The 26,592-nt window shown below is 41.3% G+C and overlaps 1 long non-coding RNA gene across 2 annotated transcripts; it reads right to left on the bottom strand.

Moving 5' to 3' along the window:
- Positions 1–756: 756 nt before the first annotated feature.
- Positions 757–26,110, bottom strand: LOC139680274 (uncharacterized). Of its 2 annotated transcripts, none has more exons than XR_011699330.1 (6): positions 25,974–26,110; positions 25,741–25,827; positions 22,684–22,738; positions 21,998–22,108; positions 4,268–4,405; positions 757–1,496 (listed from the first exon to the last, which is right to left on the bottom strand). It is a non-coding gene; the product is annotated as an uncharacterized lncRNA (long non-coding RNA). The 2 variants fall into 2 exon arrangements; XR_011699329.1 differs by having other exon boundaries at positions 25,970–26,110.
- Positions 26,111–26,592: the final 482 nt, after the last annotated feature.

A 26,592-nucleotide genomic window follows, 5' to 3' on the forward strand; every position in this document is an offset into this window, starting at 1 on the left:
AAAACAAAATACATAGTAGTGGCAGCAGGACCAGGGCCCAACAGAGCAGAACAACTGTAGCACATCTTCCCTGTACTTCAGCCATCATGGAACTGACTAAGCCACTCTCACACACCAGCCCTTAGCCCTTTTGAGATGATGTCGTAATATGGTATGGAATAAAACACTACTGGCTAGAGGAAGTCAGCTGTTAGCTAGCCCAGCCCAGCTCAAGTCAGCTGACAATTCCAGGCCTAGTCTGAACTTTAAAACCTAAATTTTAGGCCTACCTGGCTAAACCCATATCAGTAACCAAGGAAATATTTCATACCAGATGACACAAACCTAAGATATGGTACAGGAGTAGGAGGTGTTTTTTCTGTTCCATCATGGCTGAAGTACAAGCCGGATGTCGTGCAGCTCCTATCTCGTTGGAGTAGGCCCTGCTGCTCTTGCTGCCACTACTTGCATTTTGTTTGAGTCAAGGGAAGTAGAAACATTTTGTTGTTACTCTTTCTGTTCTTTGCTGGGTGTCTTTTAGGGTGCTTATAAAACTACAGTGATAGAATCTTTCACTGGGGAGTGAGGAAGTTATTTTTTGTTATTACTAGCTTGTGTAAGTGTATGTTATATTGTAGTTTTACTCTTTTCTGTATAAATATATGTAGCTAGTTTAAGCATAAACGTAGTTTGAGAGGGGTTTTTTTCCCTTTCTCCCTTTTTTCGGTGAGGGGAGAGAGGCTCTGACTTGGTATTGAGCAGTTGGCATTTTGCCAGTTTAAACCAAGGTAACCACTGTCACTGAATACACACTAATGAATGATATAAAATTACTAGTGAGTATCAATGTCTACTGAAGTTCTAGAACTAAATTTCTGCTACAGCAAACACCAGAAGGAACTTCCCAGTTCTTCTCATGACTGGCACAGTTTCTTATCCTGTTTTGCATTCCTTCCCATTTTAAAGAGTTTTTTTCTTTATCTTTTCTGGTGTATTACAGGTTCCAGACTCTATTTGAAATACCATTTGCACATCTAAATCTATTTCAACGACTGCTTGTAGACAAACTGAAGGAAAATGCAACAGGAAAAACAATCCATTCTGTCATCAGAAAAACTTTCCAAACCCTTGAGAAACAGCAGAGATCTTGCTGGAAATGAAGGTGCTCTGCTTGAGATGAAATCAGATTTTCTCTTCAGCTTTTATTTTTCTTTATAGACATTTGCCTGCACTGCACCTTCAGCCACCACTAAGCCTATATGAAATCAATCCTCTTCTAACCAGTTTGTACAAAAACAGCACAGGGGAAAAGCATAGAAACAAGAAAGTGGGATGTAGGCCAGTATAGTCTATTTAATTTTTTAGCACTGTAATTATTTTTGTCTACTGAGTACTCCCCATCCTCCCCACTGTGTTAAGACTTTATTTGACCTGCAATAGCAGGCTAGTAGATTTATTGTTTCACTTGCTGTCATAAACCAGGGGTCGTGAGTTTGAACCTTGCTGGGAAGACATCCCTGGAAAGAAAAAAGACTGTTTAAGCACGGAAATAAATAGATGTAGACTTATACAATATAAGTTTGACATCATTTGGTATGAAATAAGGGGTGGAAGTTGAAGTGGTTTTAGCTAGGCCTCAAATTAGCAGGCTCAGAGAATCTATGTGGTTTGGGAGACAGCTCTCACCTGACTGGGTAACCAACGAAATATTTCATACCAGATGATGCAAAACTAAGATATGAGTGCAGCAGTGGGAGGTGTTAGGAAGGTCCACCATGGCCGACGTACAAGCCGGACGTGGTGCAGCTCCTGTCTTGTTGGAGTAGGCCCTGCTGCTCTTGCTGCCACTACTTGCATTTTGTTTGAATTCAGGGAAGTAGAAACATTTTGTTGTTATACTTTGCTTCTTGCTGGGTATCTTTTGAGGTGCTTATAGATCAAGAGTAATAGAATCTGGTTTCAGTAGGAGGTAAAAATTGTTGTTATACCTAACTTGTGTAAGTGTGTGTTATATTGTAATTTTCTCTTAATTTTCTCTTTTCTATATAAATATGTATAGTTAGTTTAATCATAAACCTTGTTGTCTTGGGTTGAGCTGGCAAAATGCCAACTGTCCAAGACAGAGGAAGAGTTCCCCCCCCCCCCCTACCCCAACCAGACAAGGGAAAAAGAAGAGGAAGAGGAAAAAAACTCCAAACCCGGTCCATGCTGAAACTAACTACATGTATTTATACAGAAAAGAGAAAATTAAGAGAAAATTACAATATAACACACACTTACACAAGTTATGCATATATAACAAGGAATAACCTCCCACTCCCCAATTAATACAAAGTGTATTACTTTAAATCTGTAAGTATTAGTTTTCTGTACTCTAAGAGACACCCTGCAAGAAAGAGAAGGTATAACAACAAAATATTTCTACTTCCCTGAACTCAAACAAAATGCAAGTAGCGGCAGCAGGAGCAGGGCCTAACAGAGGAGAGCAACTGTGGCACGTCTTCTCTGTACTCCAGCCATGGTGGAACTGAACTAACACCTCCCACTGCTGCCCCATACCTTAAGTTTGTGTCATCTGGTATGACATACTTCCTTGGTTACCCAGTCAGGTGATAGCTGTCTCCCAATCCACATAGATTCTCTGAGCCTGACAATTTGAGGCCTAGGTAAAATCACAACACTTGTTTAGAGGGTTTTTTCGTCTCCCTCTTCTTCCCTTTTCACTCTTAGACAGTTGGCATTTTGCCAGCTCAACCTGAGACAGGGAGGCAAACTATACATAAGGTGCAGTTCACAGAGACCTTCAGGATTATCTAGTCCAACCATCAACTCAGCACCACCATAGTCACATCAACCCTAGATCATATCCCCAAATGTCGTGTCCAGAAAGCTATGATATTTTAAAAGGGCATTCGGAAGATATACAAAAGTACTTGTGTCAAATGCTGAACTGGCCTCAATGTTTCTGGTGCTATGTATGGAAACTTGGAGGTCAAAATTGGAAAGTGACCTCTGATTAATATGAGATATAAACTTTAAAATAATTCAGTTATGCAAGTTCAACACACAGAGCCTTTTGCAGGCAAATCAAAGGCACATATTTGTGTTAGATCATACCATCTCTAAGCTAATGTATTTCACAATCTCAAGAGAAATTTTTAGCTCAGGCTTGTCAAGGAGTAAATTACGGTTACGTGGGTTTTAGCTGGCTCTGGGTATGCGCAGAATAAGCTTGTAATAGTCTGAAAAAATCTTGTAAGCATGCCCTTCAAATTAGAGATAGATAAATAGTGAAGATGTTAGAACTTAAACTGAGCAAGACTATTCAGGAAATTGATGCAACCTGTCAATTTGGCACTTGGTGGAGAAACTGATGGGAGGTAGAGATTCCTTTTCCCTGGGAAAGACGATGTGTAAATCTTACATGTTTGCATTACTAAAAGAGGAGGAGTGTGAAGAAGTGTATGCTAATGGGAAAAGGGTTATTTTTGCTTTTGATCTTAAAACTGGCTCTTTGTAGAAGATCCTATCAAAGGAAGGGACTTAACACCATTAGGTGATACGAGGCTGGAAGCAGGGTCCAGCAGAATTTCTGATAGGCTTGATGTTTTCTGATGATTGAGTTCATGGATTTCTAATTTTTAACACTTGGTAATCAAAGTGTGTCCTTTTAATCATAGCTTTGTTAGTGTACAAGTAAACACTATCCCATACTTCATCAAGCAGCTTTGAACCAAACATAAATTCTCACTGTTTACAGTCTCATTTCTTGCACCATTAACCTATTTGCTCTTCAGAGACTTCACTTTATGAACACTTTTTCAGTCCCCTGGTGTGACTTCAGAATAACTAGACAGTCTCATTCACATGTGCTCTGGAGCACTTCCGCTTTTCTGAACCAAATCTGTTTTAATGTAATTGCTGTGCTTATGGGACAGAATAACAGTCTTGTAGCAGAAAAAAAGGGAAAGAGTTTTGTTCTATAAAAGATTTTTAAAGGCTTGAAAGTATTTGGGGGCCTTATTTTACTATTTTGTCTTTTTTTTTAATATAAACCAGATAATAGACCACAAAGATTAGTATAAAGGTATAGGTACTCCCTTTGTTTGCAAAGTATCCCATGCTAACTTTTCATGTCTAATGTGAGAGACTAAGAATATTAGTAATTATTAGATCCCTGTCTTTCCCTGGTGACTCTCATCCTAGACAAAAGTTCTTCTGACTGCAGAATATGTCATTTTTTTCAACCACAAACTGGATATATGAAAAGAAACAAATCTGGCATTACCTTGAAAAAAAAATCTCCGCATTCCACTTAGGTGTCTTCCTGACAGGCCATGGAAAAGCGCAAGTTTATTTTCTTTATGGTTTTCCATGATCAGCAGACCTTTCTACTGAATGGACTAATCACTTGAGCACTGATTGCCTGCAAGATAGGATATTGCAGATAATCTCTAACCCACTGAAAAATCATTTCCAGAACAAATAATGGAGGTTATATCAGCTTTCTTCCCTTGGACTGAGCAGAATTATGTTTCAGTGCAGGAGATCATTGTAGATTCATTCCAGTGTATTTTTTCACTGCTGAGTAAAGTCATATGCATTAAAAGAGCTTGAGGAACTTTTCAGAGGTTTTTGTTTTGTTTCAATTTCTCATGCCCAGCATGACATAAAACCTAACAAAGGGGACGGACTATTTATGACTGTAGTTTTATTTATTATTTACCTAACATTGATTTTCATTTATTCTGTGTAACAAAAATAACAGTTTTCTATGTTAGAGACAATTTTGTGCTATCTGGTGCATTTCTGCAACATCTGGATCCATTTCACAGCAGCAGATTCAAATGTCACAAAGTCAAAAGTTCCAACAAAAAAGATGAAAATTATAATTATCAAGTGTATGTCTGTCATTTCTCTTATCTAAGCTACCATTCCAGAGGACTTCTCAACCAAAAGCATTTGCTCGCAAGAGCTGTGTCTTTTCTCTCTTTTCTTGCTAAAGGCAGTACTTTGTATCTCTTCAATTCTACAATGTTTAAGAAAAAAAACCCCAACACCCTATGTAGTGGTTTTAGCTAGGCCTCAAATTAGCAGGCTCAGAGAATCTATGTGGTTTGGGAGACAGCTATCACCTGACTGGGTAACCAAGGAAGTATTTCATACCAGATGACGCAAACCTAAGACATGAGTGCAGCAGTGGGAGGTGTTAGATCAGCTCCACCATGACTGAGGTACAAGCCGGACGTGGTGCAGCTCCTGTCTTGTTGGAGTAGGCCCTGCTGCTCTTGCTGCCACTACTTGCATTTTGTTTGAATTCAGGGAAGTAGAAACATTTTGTTGTTATACTTTGCTTCTTGCTGGGTATCTTTTAGAGTGCTTATGAATCTAGAGTAATAGACTTAGTATTAACTGGGGAGTGGGAGGTTATTTCTTGTTATACCTAACTTGTGTAAGTGTGTGTTATATTGTAATTTTCTCTTAATTTTCTCTTTTCTGTATAAATACATATAGTTAGTTTCAGCATAAACCTCGTTTGGAGGTTTTTTCCTCTCCCTTTTCTTTTCCTCTTGGCTGGTTGGGGGGGAAGGAACAATTTTGCTCTGTACTTGGGCAGTTGGCATTTTGCCAGCTCAACCCAAGACATCCTGTAATATCTGATTGGTTGATGGCTGGAGGTTTTTGCTCTCTTGATCTGGGAAAGCAAAATGGGATTTTTTTGCACTTGTCTCATATGGATACTCTTTAGTTCTTGGTGTTGTAAATTAAAAAAGAAAAAAAAGTTAATTATCTGAATGGAAATCCTGTAACCTCCTATGGCGAAATCTTTACATTGAACTCTGTAGTAGTTTTGGCTTTAATCAGCATAGGTCCCCATTTAGGCCTCAGTTTTTAGCAGGCCTCAAAGGATGTGACACAGATTAGAGGGGACAGGTATCATCTGACTTAAGCAGCCATAGAGGTATTTCATATCATCTGACATCATCAGGAAGTGTCGGGGAGTATAACAAGCAAGGTGGGAGGAGTCTCTGGGCTCTTCGGTCCATGCTTCTGACCAGGACGGTTCCTGCTCCCTGACTGCTGATATCAGGCCCTCCTGCCGGTCGGCACGTCTGCTTAGCCGGGGACGTGAGCACATTCCTGTTAATTCCTCTTTCCCTCTTGCTGGGAGGTTTCCTCTGGGGAGGGGGTTTGGTTGGTTTGGAGTTTCACCTGTTAGCTGGGGCGACCTCGGTGAGCCTGTTGTTGTTTCTATGTGCTATTTCATATTCTGTGTTAAGCTCTCCTCTTCTCTGTATAAATATAAAAACCTCACTGTGTTTAAAGCCTCGTTTCTGCTGTTTTCCCTCACTCTCCTGCTCTGGGAGTGGACTTTTTGACTGGGTACCAGGCAGTTGGCATTTTGCCAGCTCAAACTATAACAAACTCGCCTGATGTTATCTGAACTTGGCTCTAATAATCAAGTGTTAGTTGTCGGATGCTTCTTTGGATCCTGTTAATTCAGAAGGGTTGGTATACAGTCTACAGAGAAATTTCTGAATTCACATACACAGACATGTCCACATTATACATAGATTTCTTTTCTTCCCATACACACACATGTTGCAGTGTCAGTCAAAACTCAGAGCAAATCATACCATTATTGAGAGCCTGAGTTTCAGTTTTCCTTACTAAAACTCTTGTTCATGTTTAGTTTGCATCATAAGCATCATCTGCCTTCAGAAGACATGTAACATAATGGTATGACAACTTCAAAAATCACCTACAGCTAAATCATAAAGAACAGTCAATGAAGTGACCACTATTTGGAGTATCAAAACACATCTTAATACCTGTGGGGAAAATTCAGCCAATTTCCCTGCCTTTTCCACGTCTGTCTCTTCATGTATTCTAGTGTTGTTTTTTTATCAGCAACAATGCAAAGGACTGAACATTGGTACTTCTGAGAGACACCTGAAGAATATAACTCTGCTAAAGAGAATATATTCTTCCAATGAAGAGTGTAATTACAATGTCCTCAACAGAAAAGAAACCAGTCCTTAAGAGAAATCAACAGTTTGTCTTGCAGCAGAATTATCCCTGAATTTCCATAGTCCTTCACTGTTGTCCTGAAAGGACTTCCACTTCTGGTGTCTACCTAGAGGGAGAGGTTTTACAAAAAGTCTTAAAAACTGACATATTTCCCTATGACTATGTAACAGTAGATTATAATTTCTATGATGTTTAATGTTCATGGCTTGAATTAAAAAACTCTTGTCAGGAACTGCTTTCATGTATATATTAATTATTACAACAAACTCTTCCCTTTGAATTTTGTTCAAATCTTCAAGCATTTAATTTTTCCATACCTCTCTATGGTTCCCATTATGATAGCAGAACTTGCACCTGCAATATCGACTATGATGCCATAAAAATTCACATTAAATTTTCTAGGAAATTTTGACTCCCATATTTTGGTACATTTTTCAAAAATGAAAAATAGTTTCAGTTCTGTGTACAACTTTGTGATCACCAGGCTTTTCTGGGTAGCAATGTTGGAACATCTTTTGTTTCTACATTATGATTGCTCAGTATAATGCTGGTGTGTTTGAAATTTTGCTGGACATATTCTAGGGAAACTAATGAATTATCCAACAAAAGAAATACAAATGACAGTTTCTCCACATATTTGAAAAGGTTTAACTTATCTCACTCTATTGATTCTACCAATTTATTGCAGGAACAGATAGGATGAAGGAACACTGGCATTTTGATTGAAAATAAGGCCTTAAGAAGAACACGGTATTTGCAGACACTGGTCAACCTTCCACTAGAGTAGATGCCATGTCAGCAAGTGAGCAGCAAAGACTTACAGCACAAGAATAGTAAAAATTTATATTCTTCCTGTGTTTCTTTTCATGTTCTCATGCCAGCACTTACTGAGCACTCTTTATTTCCATTGCATGACTATCATAATAGTCACTTTTTTTGTAACTGAGGAATTTGCTGTGAGCTGTAGATTTGCTTACAGTCTCCCCAAAAACAAGTTACAAATTACAGATGCTTGAAAACAAATTATGTACTTCACCCTTAAATATTTATTAGAATTCACAGTGTTTTCTTAGAGATGATTGCTTTTTTGATATATTGATATATCAAACAAAATATTTACTTTGGATTCAAGAGTTAAAATCTCAATTAATTTGACAGATATTTTTTTCTTCAGGGTACTCTGTGATAAAATATTCTGTAAGCATCATGGAGTATGAACTCAGATGTATATAATAAAATCCCCATATTTCTTTCAATATCTTGTTTGCATCTTTGTCTAATCGAATTATACTTAATATGGGACTCTGCAGAAAGTAAATGTTGGACTTATTTTTTGTTTTGCTCTAGCTCATAACTTTGTCTGTAACAACACTTGAAACAAATGCTTGCCAGTAAGGTTTTTCTCTTAAAAAAGATATGAAAAGCAAACGCTGTTGTATAAAAACACAACAGATTTAAAACATCAGTGCTTTTTGTTCTCGGATCATTGACAATCATAAGCATCAGATTTTTGATTACCCATAATGACTTCAGGTAGTTGGTGATTGTGGCAACACCCTGTCAGATAGGAACTGGAGTCCAGGAATAAGGTCCCACTTTGTGTTGGTGGTGCTCAATAACATGGAATGTTTCACTTTTCAAGCAGATGAAAGAACCTGGAAGATGTTGCTTTCCGTTCATATTTCCATTTTTAATGGCATAGGTCTTGTACAAATTGTCTCTCCTGACCTGACAGGGAATCCATGTAATTGGACATGACTAGGACAATCTTTCACCGTCTCAGATTTCCAAAGCAGGTCTCAGGAATCTGTTTTGTCTTGGATATATTTTCCCCAATGTTCTCCAAGAAAAACATGGACAAGGAAATTTGCTCATGTCTCGTACTACAGGACTAACCAGGAAACCCAATTCCAGCCTTTTGTTAGGTCATGAAATCCAGTGTGTTGGGAATTAAGAAAGTTGTTTCATTTCTAATACTGAACAAGAACAAGGTCATGTCTTGAACAGGCTCTACAGCTATCATAAGAATGTTCTATTTGTGATACATAGACATATGTAGAATCATAGAATTTTTCAGATTGGAAAAACCCTCAAAGATCATCTAGTCCAACCATTATCCCAGCACAGCCAGGTCCACCACCAAACTGTATCACTAGGTGCCACATGTACACATCTTTTAACACTTTCAGGGACAGTGATCCCACTACTCCCTTGGGCAGACTGTTCCAATACTTGACAATACTTTTGGTGAGATGAATTTTTAAAATTTCCAATCTAAACCTTTCCTTGTGGTTACCCAACAGCTGGACCAGGCATTTGGCCTTATTGTAAGTCACATAATTGGCCTCAGCACATCAATCTAGCCTGTTGAGATCCTGTGAAGCCTTCCCACCCTCCAGCACATTTACATTCACACCCAACTTGGTGCAACTGCAACCTGACTGAGAACTCTGAAAGCATAAACTTTTCCTAAATTGATGTTCTGAAAAAAATTTTTAAAACACAATGTTTACATTACAATCACTGCAGAAATCTAACAATGTAATATTGATGAGAAATCAGCTCTTAAGCAGCAGACTGCACTCTTCTTTGCCTTCTAGGCTACTGTTTTGGGTTGAGCTGGCAAAATGCCAACTGCCCGATACAGAATGCTAGAGCTTCCCTAAGCTCTAGGAGCGAAAAAGGAGGACAGAGAAAAAAACCCCTTCCAATTAGGTTTATGCTTAAACTAACTATATATATTTATACAGAAAAGAGAAAATTAAGAGAAAATTACAATATAGCACACACTTACACAAGTTAGATGTAACAATTTTCTATCTCCCACCAAAACCAGGTTCCATCACTCTAGATCTATAAGCACCCTAAAAGACACCCAGCAAGAAACAGAAAATATAACAACAAACTATTTCTACTTTCCTGAATTCAAACAAAAGGCAAGTACAGGCAGCAGCAGCAGAGCCCAAGACAGCAAGATGGCAGTTGTGTGCCCTGTCTCTACTTCAGCCATGATGGAACTGAGTGAACACCTCCTACTTCTGTACTCATATCTCAGGTTTGTGTCATTTGGCATGAAATATTTCTTTGGTTACTTACATCAGGTGATACCTGTTTTTCCTAATTTACATAGATTCTCTGAGCCTGCTAATTTGACACCTAGCTAAAACTAAAGCCCAAACTACCACAGCTACAAATCAACTGCTTTGCATCAACATCTTAAGGGACCCCAGAACAGAAGAATCCAGTCTACAAAGGTTCTTCCCAATGCCTGAACAACATCCAAATGTATATACACTTTAGCTGTTCCTTCAGCTATTTTTGGTTTGGTTTCTCTTACTGTTCCAAATGTTGAGAGTTAGTCTCAAATTTTAGTTTTAAATTCTACATGAAAATGGTATTTTCTATTGGAACACCAATTAAATACATAATAAAATACATCTTTTCACTATCTGGTGGAATGGTTGTTGAAATTGCATGCTTTCATGCTCTGCTTGCCATAAATAATCCTCCTTTCCTTGAGTCTAAGATTTTAAATCTCTTCTTTATTTAGCAGTCATTGCAAATCGCTGCTTTTATGCACAATACATGAGAATTTCAGAATAATTTACTGATCATTCTTTTTTTCTGAATAAGATTAAGATACAGACAATCAGGCTTTCTCAATCCTCAACTGACTTTTAAACACAACTATATGAGAAATTCCCATTTTTTCTCCTTCTGAGGTAAAGGACAGCTCAGGTATGTCCTCAAGCTAATTTTTCAATGAGACAATCTTCAAGTTTTCAGTATAGGCTTCACAGTCTATGCTTAGCTGCTATGTTGGCTAAGTACTTCAGAGTTTCCCACCACAATTATTCTTCATCCAGAACATAGAGGAGAAATTAATGCTTGCTTTGGTTTGCAAGTCTACTTGCATTACAATTAGATATTTACATGTAGAGTAACATGCCTTTTGTTTCCATGAAATTAAGGATGAATTACAGAACATAAAGGTTAAGCAAACATTAGGTCAAGTATAGAGGAAATGTTAGTATTGTCTAATATAACTACTTAAGTGTTTTTCAGCGCTTTTCATGTTGCTCTCTAAATTATTTGCCATCATCCATTATTGAAGGCAGTCTAGCTGATGAAGGGAGTTATTGATCTGTTTTACTTTCATAATGCTTATGTTTGTTCATCCAGTTTAAGTCACAGATTTTGAGAGATTTGAGAGTTTATGTGAATCAATAATTGCTATCAGTTTGGTACATAGTTGTCGAATAATGCAAGAAATACAGAATTGCAGCCCACAGAATATTTACACCTGTAAAACCCTCAGATGACATGTGGAAAGGAAGTTTTCCTTGCGACTGTCCTGGGGCTACATAAAATATCAATATTTTTAGGCAGTTCCAGTGTGAGGTCTTATTTTTAGAAGAGTGATCTGTGAACAAAACTTTGACTTAGCCTGTTTGCAGCCAGAAGTGTTTTAAACATCACTCCACATGACAAAGTCTGTGAAAATGAATGTGGGAATTTCAGCCAGACAGGACTTGGGGTCTGCTTCATTCAGAACCTAAACTTGTCAAGTAGGGAGCAGAGTGTGGTGAGTTCTTACTCCCTGGGTGTACAGCTTCTGAGAAACTTTATGTGGAAGGCACTTTCAAGCACAATTTTATTCCACAGACCTCTTCATCAAAACAAAGTAATTGTTCAAGATCATCTGTGAAGGCTTTTGACAGGACACGAAATATTTAAAAGAAAAAAAAAGAAAAAGGAAAAAGGTGTTGCAAAGTTTCCTATCTGACCTCCTTTACAGTGTTAGGTTTTGAGCAGAGAAGAAGCTGTCTTGGCAAATAGTGAGTTCCATTCAGCAACCTGGATAGAAGTGACTTACAAGTAGTTGGATTTCTCTATTGACGATTATATCGAATTAAAATTATATAGAATTACAATAAAATAGTGTTTGGAATTTATTGAGTGAACCAATTTGGTAGTTTCTGAGATTAAAGGAGAAATACTTTGCTGATGTTGCACATGCATAAGAAAGAAATAGTAGCTACTATTTATTAAACTCAATGTATGAAGACATGAATTATAGAATAATAGAATGGTTTGGGTTGGGAGTGACCTCAAAGATCATACAGTTATGATACCTCAGACCTGGGCAGTGATGCTGAAAGGGTTTTTTTAACTTTTCAATTTTCATATTTTGTAGATTTTAGAGACACAGTAGATGCAATGCTGTAGATTTTAGTGAATTAATATTTAGCAGCTGGTAGCACAAAGTCCTTCTATCTCTACCCCTGCTCCAGAACAGGCAGCTGAGATCTGCCAGCTATTTAGTCTCTCTCTCAAGGTACCTGATTAAAGCATAACAGAAGAGAACATAAACATGGAGCAGTGTGACCCGAAGCCCTGGAGAGCGTCCAAGAGACCTTTGTGTGCTGAAGAAGAGGAGGTGGATGAAGACAGAGGGTCCCAACGACCCCAGCCCCAATTCAACGGGGGTGGGAACTGGGAGGGGACAGAGGTGGAACTGGACATGTGGACAGTAGTGATTGGATAGGTTATACTATAAAAGCTATAGAACTTAGAGCTTGCTTGCGCGCGCGTCGATGTATTCCTGAATGAGCGGGGTTGCTCATTAAAGTGCCTGCCCATTATCTTATCTCCTACAAAACTTGGCTCAGAGTCTTTTTTACAGACTTCTACAGCAACAGTTTGGCGCCCGAAAGGTGGAAGCAGGACCTGATTCACTTCAAATTCCTGGTCCGGACCACAGAGGTGAGATAACAGGCAGTTACTTTGGGTTTCTGTAGCATTTGGCTACGGAAAGGGGGGATTTTTGCCCCTGGTAGGAATATGGAAGGGCCGGGAGGGAGAACTGGTCTTAGGCCTAGCCAGTTTCCTGGCCTGGGAGGGCGAGGGTTTTCGCCTGGGAGGGACGGGGTTGTCCCTTGAGCCTCGGGAAGGGCAGACCACGCAGCATTTGCAGGAGGGTAGCAGGCTGGGAGGCCGGCTGCAAGGGGGACGCCTCTTGTGAACTCCGGAGTCAAAGCTGTTTGGTTTAGCCTGAGGCACTGGTGGTGGTGTTGCTAAAGAATCACTATGGGCTGTGTCCAAAGTTCAGAGGACGAGATACCAAAAGATTCCCCTTTAGGCTTGGTTTTAGATCACTGGAGTCCTCTTACTGGTTCTGAAACATCTTTGAAGAAACAGGAACTGTGTAGGCTCTGTCTTAATATGTGGCCACTTCATTGTAAGCGTGGGGGAAAGGTTTGGCCCGAAACTGGGTCTTTTGTGCTAGAGGATGTGTTACAGCTAATTTCGATCTTGCATACAGAGGAGAGATGGAATGAAGTGAAGTATGCTGAGTTGTTTTTGGCCTTTTTGTCCCATCCAGAATGGATGAGAGGGTATGAGAAGGGTATTTCCAAGGCTGGCTCCCCTGCTGGGGACTCGAGAGAGCCTGTGTTTGTTCTGGGAAAGGCAAAGGGGAAACGGCATGGGAAAACCAAGAAAGAGGATATTAGCCAGGTTTATATTCCTAAGGAAGAGGATTGGGACCTCTTAATTGCTCCAAATTTGAGGGCTGGAGCAGCCGGAGGGGCTGCTGGATCCGGTCCCGGAGCGGGGGCAGCGGTGGCTGCTGGATCTGGTCCTAGCGCGGGGGCAGGGGCTGCTGGAGCAGCAGTTCCCAGCCCAGGGCTGCCGGCGGGACCTGGTGGAGCAGCAGCAGGGGTGGCTGCTGGAGACGGGGAGTTGCTTGTCCCCTTACCGAGGCTGGAGCTGGCGGCACAGAACGTGCAGGCTGGTGGAAGCGGGGCTGACGCTCTGCAAGCGACTGATGGGGCTGCGGCTTTGCAGCCAGGCACGGCGGGGAAAGCCGGGGCGTTCGATCAGCGAGGCGCGGTTACCATAGCAACAAGGGCCATAGGAGTGGCTGGAGCCGGGGCAGGGGCTCAGGTTGGAACGGATCTCACGGCTAGAACAGATCAGCCCGTGGGAAGGGGAGATCATGGACCTGGAGGGGCTGTGCTCGACCCCTCAGGGACGGCAAAGCCGGCAGGACCAGCTGATCTTATAGATTTCAGTGCGAGCGATGGTGTGGTGGCAGGAGCCGCAGGAGGGGTTGAGGTGGTACCCAAAATGGAGAGACCTTCTCCATACAACCTGGGAGCTTTCGATCCTGCCTTCGAAGGCAGGGCCAGGCATGCCTCCTTCCCCTTAACACCTCCCGTTCCTTACCCGTATGGATTATATCTGTACCCAGGGGGGTACAGTGGAGGTGGGGTTGTCCCCACTGCTCCGCCTTGGCATACAGAGCCACGAAGCAGAGGCGGGGGGGCAGCGGGGGAATTTCCTGCTTTGAGCTCACAGCAACAGGGAGCAAGGGAACAGAGGAGGGGAAGCCTCCCCCCACTTTTGTTACCCAGGAATAAGGAATCAGACGTGGAGCCTTCAGGTGATGAATCGGATAGCTCAGAGGAGGAGGAAGCTCCCGTGGTAAAACCAAAAGTGAAAGCTTCTGCGGCGCCCACTAGGAAAGTAGGGAAGAGATTGCTGACTGCCTTATCAGATCCTGATCCCATAGCTAGGAGAACAAGAAAAGGGAAGGAAAAGCTTGTGCTAGAAGCTCCTTTAAGGCAGGCTATGGGAAACCAAGGTCCTATGTATATAAAGACTCCTTTTTCACTGGCAGAGCTGCAGCAGTGGAAGGCTTCAGTGGGGTCATATAGAGACAATCCCGATAAAGTTGCTAACTATGTAGAAAGGGCAATAAAGACTCAAGACCCTGATTGGTTCGACCTTGAAGTACTGATGGACACCCTATTGGACAGCACAGAGAAAGAAATGGTTAAGAGAGCAGCAAAAGCTGGAATTCAGCTGCTGAGGGCAGCTGGGCAGATTTCGGGGGAAGTTCTGCAGATATTTCCCCCAATGGATCCAAAATGGGATCCTAATGTGCCAGCACAGAGGGAAGCACTGACACGATACCAGGAGTATGTGGTTTATGGGTTCAGACATGCTATCCCAAAAGCAGTGAATTGGGCTAAGATGTATGAGGTAAAACAGGACAAAAATGAATCTCCTACTGATTTCCTGAATAAGCTGAAAGATGTCATAAGAAAATACACAGATATAGATACAGAATCAGACACAGGGAAAAAGCATTTGGTTAATTTGTTCATAGGCCAGTCTGCAGATGACATAAGAAGGAAACTGCAGAAGGCAGGGGACAAAAAGGATATTAGTGAGTTGCTGGATATAGCTTGGGTGGTATACCGGAATAGAGAACAAAAGGGCAAAACAAAGGTGTTGGAACTGGAGGAGGAAGATGACGGTCATGGACACTGTAACTGCCAGGAGCGTCGTAAACACAATACCCAGAATAAGGGGTGTAAGCATCATTACCAATATGATAGGTGTTCCTACTGTAAAAAGAAGGGGCACTGGAGAAAGGATTGCCCAGACCTGAGAAAGGATGAAAACCCTCCTCTTCCCCCTCCAGCCCCCCAGCTGACTGCGAGTCAGAATGCATGAAGCAGACCGGAGGTTACTACCCCAGCAGAACCTCTGGTTATAGCTAAGCTGGGGGAAGAAGAAGTTGAATTCTTGGTTGCTACAGGTGCAGCTTATTCTGTGTTAAACACCTTGGAAGGGAAACTGAGTCATGATTCTATAACTGTAGTTGGTGCTACCGGGGTAAGTGAAACCAGGCCTTTCTTTAAGCCTCTGAAGTTTAAATTAGGCAAGCACTGGGTAACTCATCAATTTCTTTATATGCCAAACTCTCCCAAGCCTTTACTAGGCAGAGATTTGTTAGAGAAGTTGGAGGCTGAGATTAAATTCTGCAAAGGGGGGAAAATAAAAGTCATAATTCCTGATACTAAATATATCGAAGCAGCTACCTTTTTCATACAGGAAAGCCACGAGGAGATCCCAGCAGAGGTAGAGGATGCTGTCATCCCCTTAGTGTGGGCCAGTGATTACCCTGGAAGATCCAGGCAAGCAGAACCAGTAAGCATCACTCTCAAGCCAGGAGCAACACTGGTAAGACAAAAACAATACCCTTTGAGCCTAGAGAGCTTGAAAGGATTAGCACCCCTAATTGAAAAGTTTCTCAAATTCAAGCTATTGGTAGAATGTGAATCCAAATATAATACCCCTATCCTGCCTGTGAAAAAGGCCGATGGCAAGAGCTATCGTTTAGTGCAGGATCTAAGGGCAATTAACAGAATAACAGAGGACATACACCCTGTAGTGGCTAATCCATATACCCTGCTCACCACATTAACTGATGATTTAGGGTGGTTTACTGTGCTTGATCTCAAGGATGCCTTCTTCTGTATTCCTGTGCATAAAGACAGCCAAGAGCTCTTTGCTTTTGAATGGCAGAACCCTGAAACAGGAAGAAAGACCCAACTCACCTGGACAGTTCTACCCCAAGGCTATAAGAACAGCCCAACGCTATTCGGGAACCAACTAGCTAAGGAGCTGGAGGAATGGAGAAGGCAGGAGCCAGAGGGAATCCTCCTACAGTATGTCGATGATCTGATGCTCGGCACGAGAAGCCGGGATGAATGCATCAGACTCACTGTAAGTCTTTTAAATTTTTTGGGTTTAAATGGATATAAAGTCTCAAAAGGGAAAGCACAAATTGCAAAGGAACTAGTCATCTACCTGGGGCTGGAAATATACAAGGGACATCGACGGCTCAGTGCAGACAGGAAAAAAGCCATCTGCCGTCTCCCAGAGCCCCACACCGTCAGAGAGATGCAGGCTTTCCTGGGCATGGCAGGATGGTGCAGACTTTGGGTGGCTAATTATGGACTACTAGTCAAACCCTTATATGGAGCACTGAAAGCAGCCCAGGGAGGAGTTGTGGAATGGACTGACGAAACTAGAGCTGCATTTAAACAGCTGAAACAATCCTTGATGTCAGCTCCAGCACTGGGACTGCCAGACTTAACCAAACCTTTTGAACTGTTCACACACGAGCAACAAGGTGTTGCCCTGGGGGTACTGTCACAGACCCTAGGATGCCAGCGCAGGGCTGTGGCTTACTTCTCCAAACAGCTAGACAATGTCAGCCAGGGGTGGCCGGGATGTTTGCGAGCTGTGGCTGCGACTGTTGTACTAATTCAAGAAGCTCGGAAACTCACCCTGGGGCAGTGCATTGTCGTGTATGTACCCCATGCAGTTCAGGCAGTGCTTGAGCGAAAGGGGGGTCACTGGTTGTCCCCTAGCAGAATGCTCAAGTACCAAGCTGTGTTGTTGGAACAGGATGATGTTACCCTGAAAACAACATCCAATGTAAATCCTGCCATGTTTCTGTCCTCGACACTAACTGACAGTGTGCCCGAGCATGATTGCTTACAGACACTAGAGGAGGTCTACGCCAGCAGACCAGACCTGAAGGACACACCCCTTGAGGATCCAGACTGGGAGCTGTACACAGATGGGAGCAGCTTCATGCAGGATGGTAAGCATTTGACAGGATATGCCGTCACAACGAAAGATGAGGTGATTGAAGCAAAAGCCTTACCAGCAGATGTATCATCCCAGAAAGCAGAACTAATTGCATTAACGAGAGCCCTGGAACTAAGCGAAGGAAAGAAGGTAAATATCTGGACAGATTCTAAATATGCTTTCAGCGTGGTTCATGCCCATGGAGCAATCTGGAAGGAGAGAGGCCTGTTAACTGCTCAGGGCAGTGGAATCAAACACGCAGACCAAATTAATGCACTTCTGCAAAGCATTTGGAAACCAGAGAAGGTGTCTATCATTCATTGCAGAGCTCACCAGAAGGGGAAAACAGCCCCTGAATTGGGAAATCATTTTGCTGATCAGGCAGCAAAAAGGGCTGCAGAAAAAGGCATCCTGCCAGTAATACCACAAAAAGAAATTGACTTGACAGGATTCACCCCAAAATACCATGAAAAAGACCAGCAGTTAATTAAGTCCCTTAAAGCAGAAATTAAAGAAAGTGGATGGGCGGTTACACCCACAGGACAGGTCGTAGTTACAGCCCCAATCCTTAGAGAAATAGCTCTGCAGGAACATGAAGCTACACACTGGGGAAGTGAAAACCTTCTAAAGCACCTAAAAAAGGTAATCATAGGGACAGGCATGACCGAGGTCGTGCAATCCACTGTTAGCAAATGTGAAATTTGCAGGCAAAATAATTCTGACACAACCAAGAGAGTTGTGCTAGGGGTAACAAAGGCTGGAGACTTTCCTGGAGATTACTGGCAAATAGATTTTGCTGAGTTACCACCCAGAGAAGGGTATAAGTACATACTGGTACTAGTTGACACATTCAGTGGATGGCCTGAGGCATACCCCTGTCGCACCAACACAGCAAGGGAAGTGGTAAAAGCTCTACTTAACCACATAATTCCAAGATTTGGAGTTCCTCTGGGAATGTCATCAGACAGAGGGACACATTTCATTGCAACCATAGTTAAGGAGGTGTGTCGTACCCTCGGAATTGTTTGGAACTTGCATACCCCCTACAGGCCTCAGGCGAGTGGCAAAGTTGAACGCATGAATGGTACCCTCAAAATGCAAATCAGTAAAATTTGTCAAGAAACATCCATGTCATGGGTTCAAGCTCTGCCTCTGGCTCTCCTGAGAATTCGTATTCAACCAAGGCGGAGGGATAACTTAAGCCCTTATGAAATACTGTATGGGAGACCATACCAAGCTCCGCACCTCCCGGGGGACATTCACATAAAAGGGAAAGTTGATTTACAAAAGTATTTAATGGCTTTAAGCTCTACTTTACAGAAACTCCAGAAATTTGTTGAGCTATCCAGACCGATTGGACTAGACACACCTGCTCATCAGTTCCAGCCCGGAGACTGGGTCTACGTCAAATGGTGGGACAACGATCCGCTGCGAGCTAAGTGGAAAGGACCCTTCCAAGTCCTGCTGACTTCTTTTACTGCAGTTAAAGTTGCCGGGAAAGGACCCTGGTTCCATTACTCCAGAGTGAAGAAAGCATCAATTCCTGGGACAACTGACAAAGCAGAACCGGACACTGATGACGATGATGCGGCTTAGACTGCTTCTTCTGTTCATGTGGTCTGTACAGTCGGTAACTATGATGCGAGTGTGGAATCAAAATTTACATGTGACCCTGGTGCAAAATGTGTCTAAGATCCTTCACAAAACTGACTGCTGGATTTGTACACAAACACCAGCAATTGATGATAATGAGAGTGATTGGCCCCTGATTGGTATTCTAATGAACAAGACAAACTTTGGTGAGACTTTCGGAGTCCCGGGGACATGGAAACTGGTTGAGAGAGCCTATTATTCAATACCCCTGAGCAATGTAATTCTCGGTCAAGACGATCAAACTGTTCCCTGTCTGTATATTAATGTTACAGGAAATGTCACCCTTCCTACCTATTGTGACACCAGCACAGCTACCAAGGGGTTAACCCCAAAGATGGTGATAAAAATGGCAGCACGACCCTGGAGAATAGTCCCTAAACAGGGCTCAGGGTGGTACTGGATCTGTGAAAATGAAGCCTGGAAAGTTTTACCCCTCAATAAAGACAGGGTCTGCACTTTAGGAGCTGTGATACCAAACATAACAATCTTTGACCGAATTGATGAACAAGAAGGGTGGGGAGGAATCTATCCCAGAAGGGTAAAGAGAACCAATAATCCCCTTATAGATCGTCCCACACTTTTCCACAGCATAGTTAGAGCTGCAATTCCATCCTTGGGAGTAAGTGAATTAGAAAAAGCAGTTGTCAATATCTCAGCTATCCTCGAAAACCTCCAAGATAAAACCACAGACGCTATTACAGCTTTGAAAGAAGAGGTCCACAGTTTGTCTCGTGTAGTTCTGCAAAATAGAATGGCCCTGAATTTGATACTAGCCTCACAGGGAGGTGTGTGTAAAGTCATTAACACTAGTTGTTGTTCCTACATAGACCAAAGTGGAAGAATTGAGAAAGATCTGGCTGCAATTCGGAAGCAAACCAAAATTCTGCATCAGGTAACCCTTGATAATGTCTCATTAGGCCTGGATGATGTTTTCCACCAGCTCACGTCATGGTTGCCGAACTGGACCTGGATGAAACAGCTGTTTTTGGTAGTGATATATATAATTAGTGTTTGCATAATTGCTTATTGCATGATCAAATGTTGCAAATGCTGTTCATCTCTTTGGTACAATTTCAAGTATGGAAAGTAGAAGAGAACAAAATTTTGAGTTTTGTCCATTTCTAAAAGGGGGGACATGATGCCAAAAGGGTTTTTTTAACTTTTCAATTTTCATATTTTGTAGATTTTAGAGACACAGTAGATGCAATGCTGTAGATTTTAGTGAATTAATATTTAGCAGCTGGTAGCACAAAGTCCTTCTATCTCTACCCCTGCTGCAGAACAGGCAGCTGAGATCTGCCAGCTATTTAGTCTCTCTCTCAAGGTACTTGATTAAAGCATATCAGAAGAGAACATAAACATGGAGCAGCGTGACCCGAAGCCCTGGAGAGCGTCCAAGAGACCTTTGTGTGCTGAAGAAGAGGAGGTGGATGAAGACAGAGGGTCCCAACGACCCCAGCCCCAATTCAACAGGGGTGGCAACTGGGAGGGGACAGAGGTGGAACTGGACATGTGGACAGTAGTGATTGGATAGGTTATATTATAAAAGCTATAGAACTTAGAGCTTGCTTGCGCGCGCGTCGATGTATTCCTGGATGAGCGGGGTTGCTCATTAAAGTGCCTGCCCATTATCTTATCTCCTATAAAACTTGGCTCAGAGTCTTTTTTACAGACTTCTACGGCAACAGCAGGGACACATTACACTAGAGCAGGTTGCTTCAAGCCCCATTCAACCTGCCCTCGAACACTTCCAGGGATGGGATGCACACTGCTTCTCTGGATGACCTTTCCCAGTGCCTCACCACCCCCATAGGTAGGAATTTCTTCCTAGTATCTAACCTAAACCTAGTTTCTGTCAGTTTGAAGCCATTCCTCCTTGTCCTGTTGCTCCAGGCCCTTGTAAATAGTCTCTCTCCATCTTTCCTGTAGGCTCCCTTCAGGTACTGGAAGGACACAATTAGGAAATCCCAAAGTCTTCTCATCTCCAGGCTGAACAATCCCAATTCAAAGCCCCACTAAAGCAGGAGGGAGGAGCAGAAATAAAATACTGGATTTTTTTCTTGTGGAGTAATTGTTTTATCTAGCTGCTGCTAGATGACCAAGCTCACAAAGGAAATCAAGTAACATCTGCTGAGTGCTGCTATCCTAATAGTTCTGTGCTGCCTAGTTGCAGAGAATTATCACTCTTTTGACACACCCTCTGTCAAAAAGTGGCAGTCATAAATTGTAACCAGGAGAAAAGAGCAGATAGTTGTCAAGTACCTGCCGCTATATGTATCCTCTTAGTGGGAATGCATGTGTGGGGTCATGGAAACACATATCCTTGCTTAGTAATTTCAGAGTCAGGCTGAAAGAGCAAAGACTAGGTAGAGCTCTCTAAATAAGCTACCAGATAGTAGCAGATGCAGTTCAGTTTGCATCATGCATCTTTCTACCCTCAAGTCTGAGTTATTCCACATGTCCCAGGTCAAAACTGTATTTTCTTCCCTTACAGTCCCTGTACAAAATTAGTTTCCCTGTAAAGACTACACCATCTGGCTGTGTTTATATCAGAAACCACAAGGTTATAACATTGTCACCTATACTAAATACTGCCTGGCTCTGCTTTGAAGCTTTTGTCCCTAATACAGCAGGTCACAAAACAAAACAATGGGCAATGCTGCTAAATATATCAAAGCTGTGTCTGTTGTGAAATGGTAACCCCAGCAATTTAACTTCTTTTCAAACATTATTGCATTGAAGATTGTCAAAATCCATTGCAGAAAGGCCATCATTTAGTAGGGGCATTCTGACTAATAGGCTGACAGTGATCACTACCACTCATCATCACTTGAGTAATGAATGTGTTGCTTTAACTACACACAGTGCTAAAACTGACCACAATTTTTCTCAGCTGGAGGGGAAGAAGACTCATAATGCAGCCGAACTTTATCTACATGGAACAGATTTTGCAAGACATTCCTTATCCAACGGTTGTGAAGCCAGTTGCCTAGAAATAACATAACATGACATTAAATGACGTAAAGGAACACTTTTCCTTAAAATTGCAATATTCAGCCAGAACTGGCTATAGAATTCATCATCTACCTGCCTTTTGAACATATGCCTGCTCCAAAACTACATGGATTAAAGAACAGAAACTGTCTTTACTCAAATATGCAATTTGATATGAATTCTGTTCCAAGAGTGAATTATCACATTGGCTAAGCTCTCCACCTCATGCAGCAGCTCCATCCTGGAGAATTTCTCTCCACAGGGCTGAATGTTCCAGGCATGACATCACTGGAAATCATGCCAGATTAAATTACATATAGGCAAATGGATAACACAGGATTCAGCAGATTTTTGCCATGAACAAAGTCTTTGTTTTTTGCATCCATGGTTTTAAAGCTGCATTTTCAACTAAATTTGAACTAAATCCTCACATGCAAGGAATATTGCACTTAGGGAAGGAAAAGGTAGGAACCCAACAGCTCTCAAGAAGAATTGTCTATTTCATATTAGGATTGTATCCATTGCTAAGAGTGCATGCAAACACAGCCCTGAAAATGTTCACCCATATACCTTTTTTCAGGAGAACGTTCTCTTTCTCCTTTGACATAGTGGTCCCTTTGCTCACCTGTAAGCAACAGTATAAAGAAAGTAATTAGAAAGTGCTTCATAGCAATCTGTTTTCATAATTCTGTTAAGTTTTCAATCAAATTTTCAGTAAAGTTTGGACTTTCAGTAACACATTGGACATCCTTCTTTTGCTGTGTTTAGGGAAGGAGAGGTGAAGGATTCTTGTTATAGTAAAGTGCCTGAAAGAATGAGTTCCAAAATTACAAGCATTTTCACAAGGAGATTCAGCATCTATTAACTTTTAAAATGCTGAAACATCTGGTCAGACTCGCCTAACAGTACCAGCCAGTACACAGACATAACTGAATGTCCACCCAGCTGCTCTCCACACAAAGACTAGGTCTGGTGCTAGATTAGAGCAGATCAGCATTTCCAGAGAGAGAAAAGAATATGATCCTAGTTGGCACCTTGGCAAGACAATATGTGTCAGGAAAACATTCTGAGTTGCCCTCACTCCTGCCCTGCAGAAGTACTCAAATGGGATCTGATGACATTTGGCCTTAAGCTTTGTAAGGGAATAGTTAAACAACTAGAGAGAAGCAATTGGACATCAGATCCCAGTATGAAAATAATTGTGGAGCTACCATATTAGCCTTCTATAGTGCAGTTGATGAGAAACTTGGGACTCTGAGCTATTATTTCTTCCAGAAAAAAACAGAATCAGTTTTGCACTGTTAGCTTTCTCAGCAGTGCAGTGAAGCAACATATACGAGATTACCAATTATGCTGGGACAAGCAAGTTCAGTCAATTAATAGCTCCACTGGAATGGCAGGTCCAAGCAAAATATTGTAGATACATGTTGCATATAGTCTGTTGGTGGCCCTTAATGCTACAAGAAACATAAACATTCACAGTACAGCTGAGCATTTTGACAAATATAAGTTAGATATTCAGCAGGGATAAAATGTTATGTGCTGACCATAAATAACAACTCTGTGCAGTCAAGTTGAGCCCTCAGAGATAACAGGCAGCAAAGAGGACTCAACTGGAGTGCAAGGATCTTTGTGCAAGGACTTTGGTACAACAGTAATTGTGATGACAAGAAAATAGATTCAATTTTGTTCACGAAACTGTTGGCACATAACTTGGAAATCTTGTTCCTGGTGACCTTGGAGAAGAGGATAGAGTAAAAATTAACCTATCCTCCTAAAGCTCCCATGGTCCTAGAAACCAAATACCAAGCAGACAGTTGGCAACCAAACCATAGCAAGTTTTGCAACCAGCCTTATGAATGTTGTCTGATAGTGCCTTACAAATTAATATTTGTGCTGCAGAAGTAATCACATCTCAATACTTTGCAGTGTTCTGATTCATTCCAAGACACTATACTACAGAAAAGCTGAGCTGAGCTATTTCTATTGCTTAACATGAATATGTGACAGTAAAAAACCAAACCAAACCAAAACAACAATAAAAAAACAACCAAAGAAAACAACAAAAAAAAATGCAACCAAACAAACCCCCTCATACACCTATCTTAAGATCTAATAGCAAGCAGTTTGGTTTTTTTCTTCATTCTCACTGCCATGGAAGCAAAAGTTTGCCCCAAAAATGACTTCTTTGGATTTCTTTAAGTGCAGTTGCCCCTGTGGGGATGCAATCAGGCAAAGGAACCCAGAATACTTAGAAACTTTGGCTACAATTTTTTAAGTCTGCTTTAAAAGCAACCAGTTATAGCTTTCCTCTTCTTTCCAGCCCAGAGTTAATTTAGTATTAACAAAGAAGGGTGAACCCAGTGCAAGCAAATTAAAATGCTGTTCCCTTACCTAATGTTGATTTTATTTTCCTATCTCCATCTAGATTCATATTTCTAAATAAGTTTTCAAAATAAATGAGAACAGCTTGATGGCTTGGCAACAGGCAGAAAGATGGTTAAGACTTCTTTACTTCAGTAGAAGATATATATTACTGCTTTACTCTATGGTGACTCCTTTTGTTTACAAAGGAGCAACTATGAGAATTCCCTCAGGCACTGGTGAAACAAAGCAAAGATTTCCAAACGTTGGTCCAAATGTAGTTTGTATACCTTTAAGGATAATTCCTACTCCAAAACCCCATTAAAAATTAAAGAATAATTTTTAATGACTGATGGTAAGAATACAGTGTGGTCTGGCAGAAATGCTAAGCGTTAGCAGGGGTCTGTTGAGCCAAATAAAAAGCTTTAGAAACTCCAAAGTATAGTATGTTTCAGAAAACCCTTGATAACACTTCCCAGGGCAGTGTTCAAGGTAAATCTTCACTAAGAAAGGCAGATTTCTGTATGTTTTTATTTGCTTCTTTGGTTTCAGGTCAGTTTAAGCTTAAATGTATGGTGGCAGATAGTCAAGGTTTTTGTCTTCCTCCTGTCTGAATCTTATTGCAGAACTTAACCCCCAGTCAAATACAAATCTATCTAACCAAATCGGCAGTATTTTATGAGTATAGCTACAAAGCCATGGAATGCTCCTGAAAGCTTTCCCAGTTGTTTCTTGCATTTACACTTTTGTAACTGGACACCTCTTTGAATTTTCACCACTCACTCTCTCTTAAGATGCTTTTTTAAAGTTAGAAATCTATCACTCCAGGTGGATTTTTCTTACTTCTCAGAAGTAATCTAGTTGTTATGTTCAGAATACCTTTTCCATCTGTACAGGTAGCCTTGAATGGTATTATAGTCTGTCATTTTCTCTCGTTTGTTGGTATTTTCTGTTCCTTATACCAAGAGAATTAAAGGCAAAAGCTTCTAGTTGACTCAAATTATTTTTATAAGTTATAAATCAGTTCAATAGCAAATTTCCTCATCTTAATATGAACTGCATGATACAGTCTGCTTAACTGTTTCAAAAAGAACTTCAGATTTGAATATTCCCCTGAGCAAAATTATAACTCACACAAGTTATCTGTTGATACCAAAACCTGATTTTATTAATTGCTAAGAGATGCAAAAAGAGGAAATAAGAAAAGGTTGGAAAAGACTAAGGTTAATTCTAGAAGCAGAGGAAAGATACCAGCAAAATTACCTTTTTGCTGAGCAGGTGGAGTCAGTGGGGAGAAGAAGTTTCTGCCTTTTTTTCTGTCTCTGCCATTTTTCGATGTTATCTTTCTAGCTGTAGGGGGGGCGGGGGAGGTTAGCAGCTTTAGCTCTCTGGAATGCAGCCAGGATGTGTGGATCCATTGCTCAAATGGAACCATGTCACAGACCATTTTGGCCCTCAAAAATATGGTAAAGGTAGAAGGATAAGATACAACTCACTCGTGTGGCATGGTGGGTCTCGGTTCTCTCCAGGCTGGCAGAGTTTCAGTCTCTGGTGGAAGGCAGGCAGCAAGGAATGACATAGAAAAAGTGAGAGGGAAGTGGGGAGAAATTCTCTGTTATGATAACCAGTTCTCTCTCTCTTTCCTCTCTCTCTGATTTTCCAAAATTTGTCCTCAACTTTTATAGTGCTCAAAAGAAGTTGTACCTGGTTTCTTGGCACATAGCCCTAATCAGATGTTTGAAGTGATACAATAACTATAAACAATAGCAGGATCATCTGGCAGGAAAACTCCAGCAGGAAGCTCTGGTGAGAACTTCTGGCAGAAAGCTGACAGAAGATTTTTGGTAGGAAGTTTTGTCAGGCAGAAACAATGGCGAAAGAATATTTTTGCAAAGTTAGCCAGGAATCATACCCTATTTCTGTTCTTCCTATAAAAGGAGAGCAATAAAATCAGTAGAGTCAAATGTGAGGTCCATGGAATAATGTATCTAAGTGGGAAATTTCAAATCCTACTGGGGTATGAGCAAGCAGCTGCTTTTTCAGATCTTGGAGTGAACCATAGGAAAGGATGCCACAAGAGTCACATTTCTGAGTAAGAAGATTCTGACTAGGTTT

Source organism: Pithys albifrons, chromosome 1, assembly GCF_047495875.1.
Source record: "Pithys albifrons albifrons isolate INPA30051 chromosome 1, PitAlb_v1, whole genome shotgun sequence".
In the NCBI taxonomy this organism is placed as follows: Eukaryota; Metazoa; Chordata; class Aves; order Passeriformes; family Thamnophilidae; genus Pithys; species Pithys albifrons.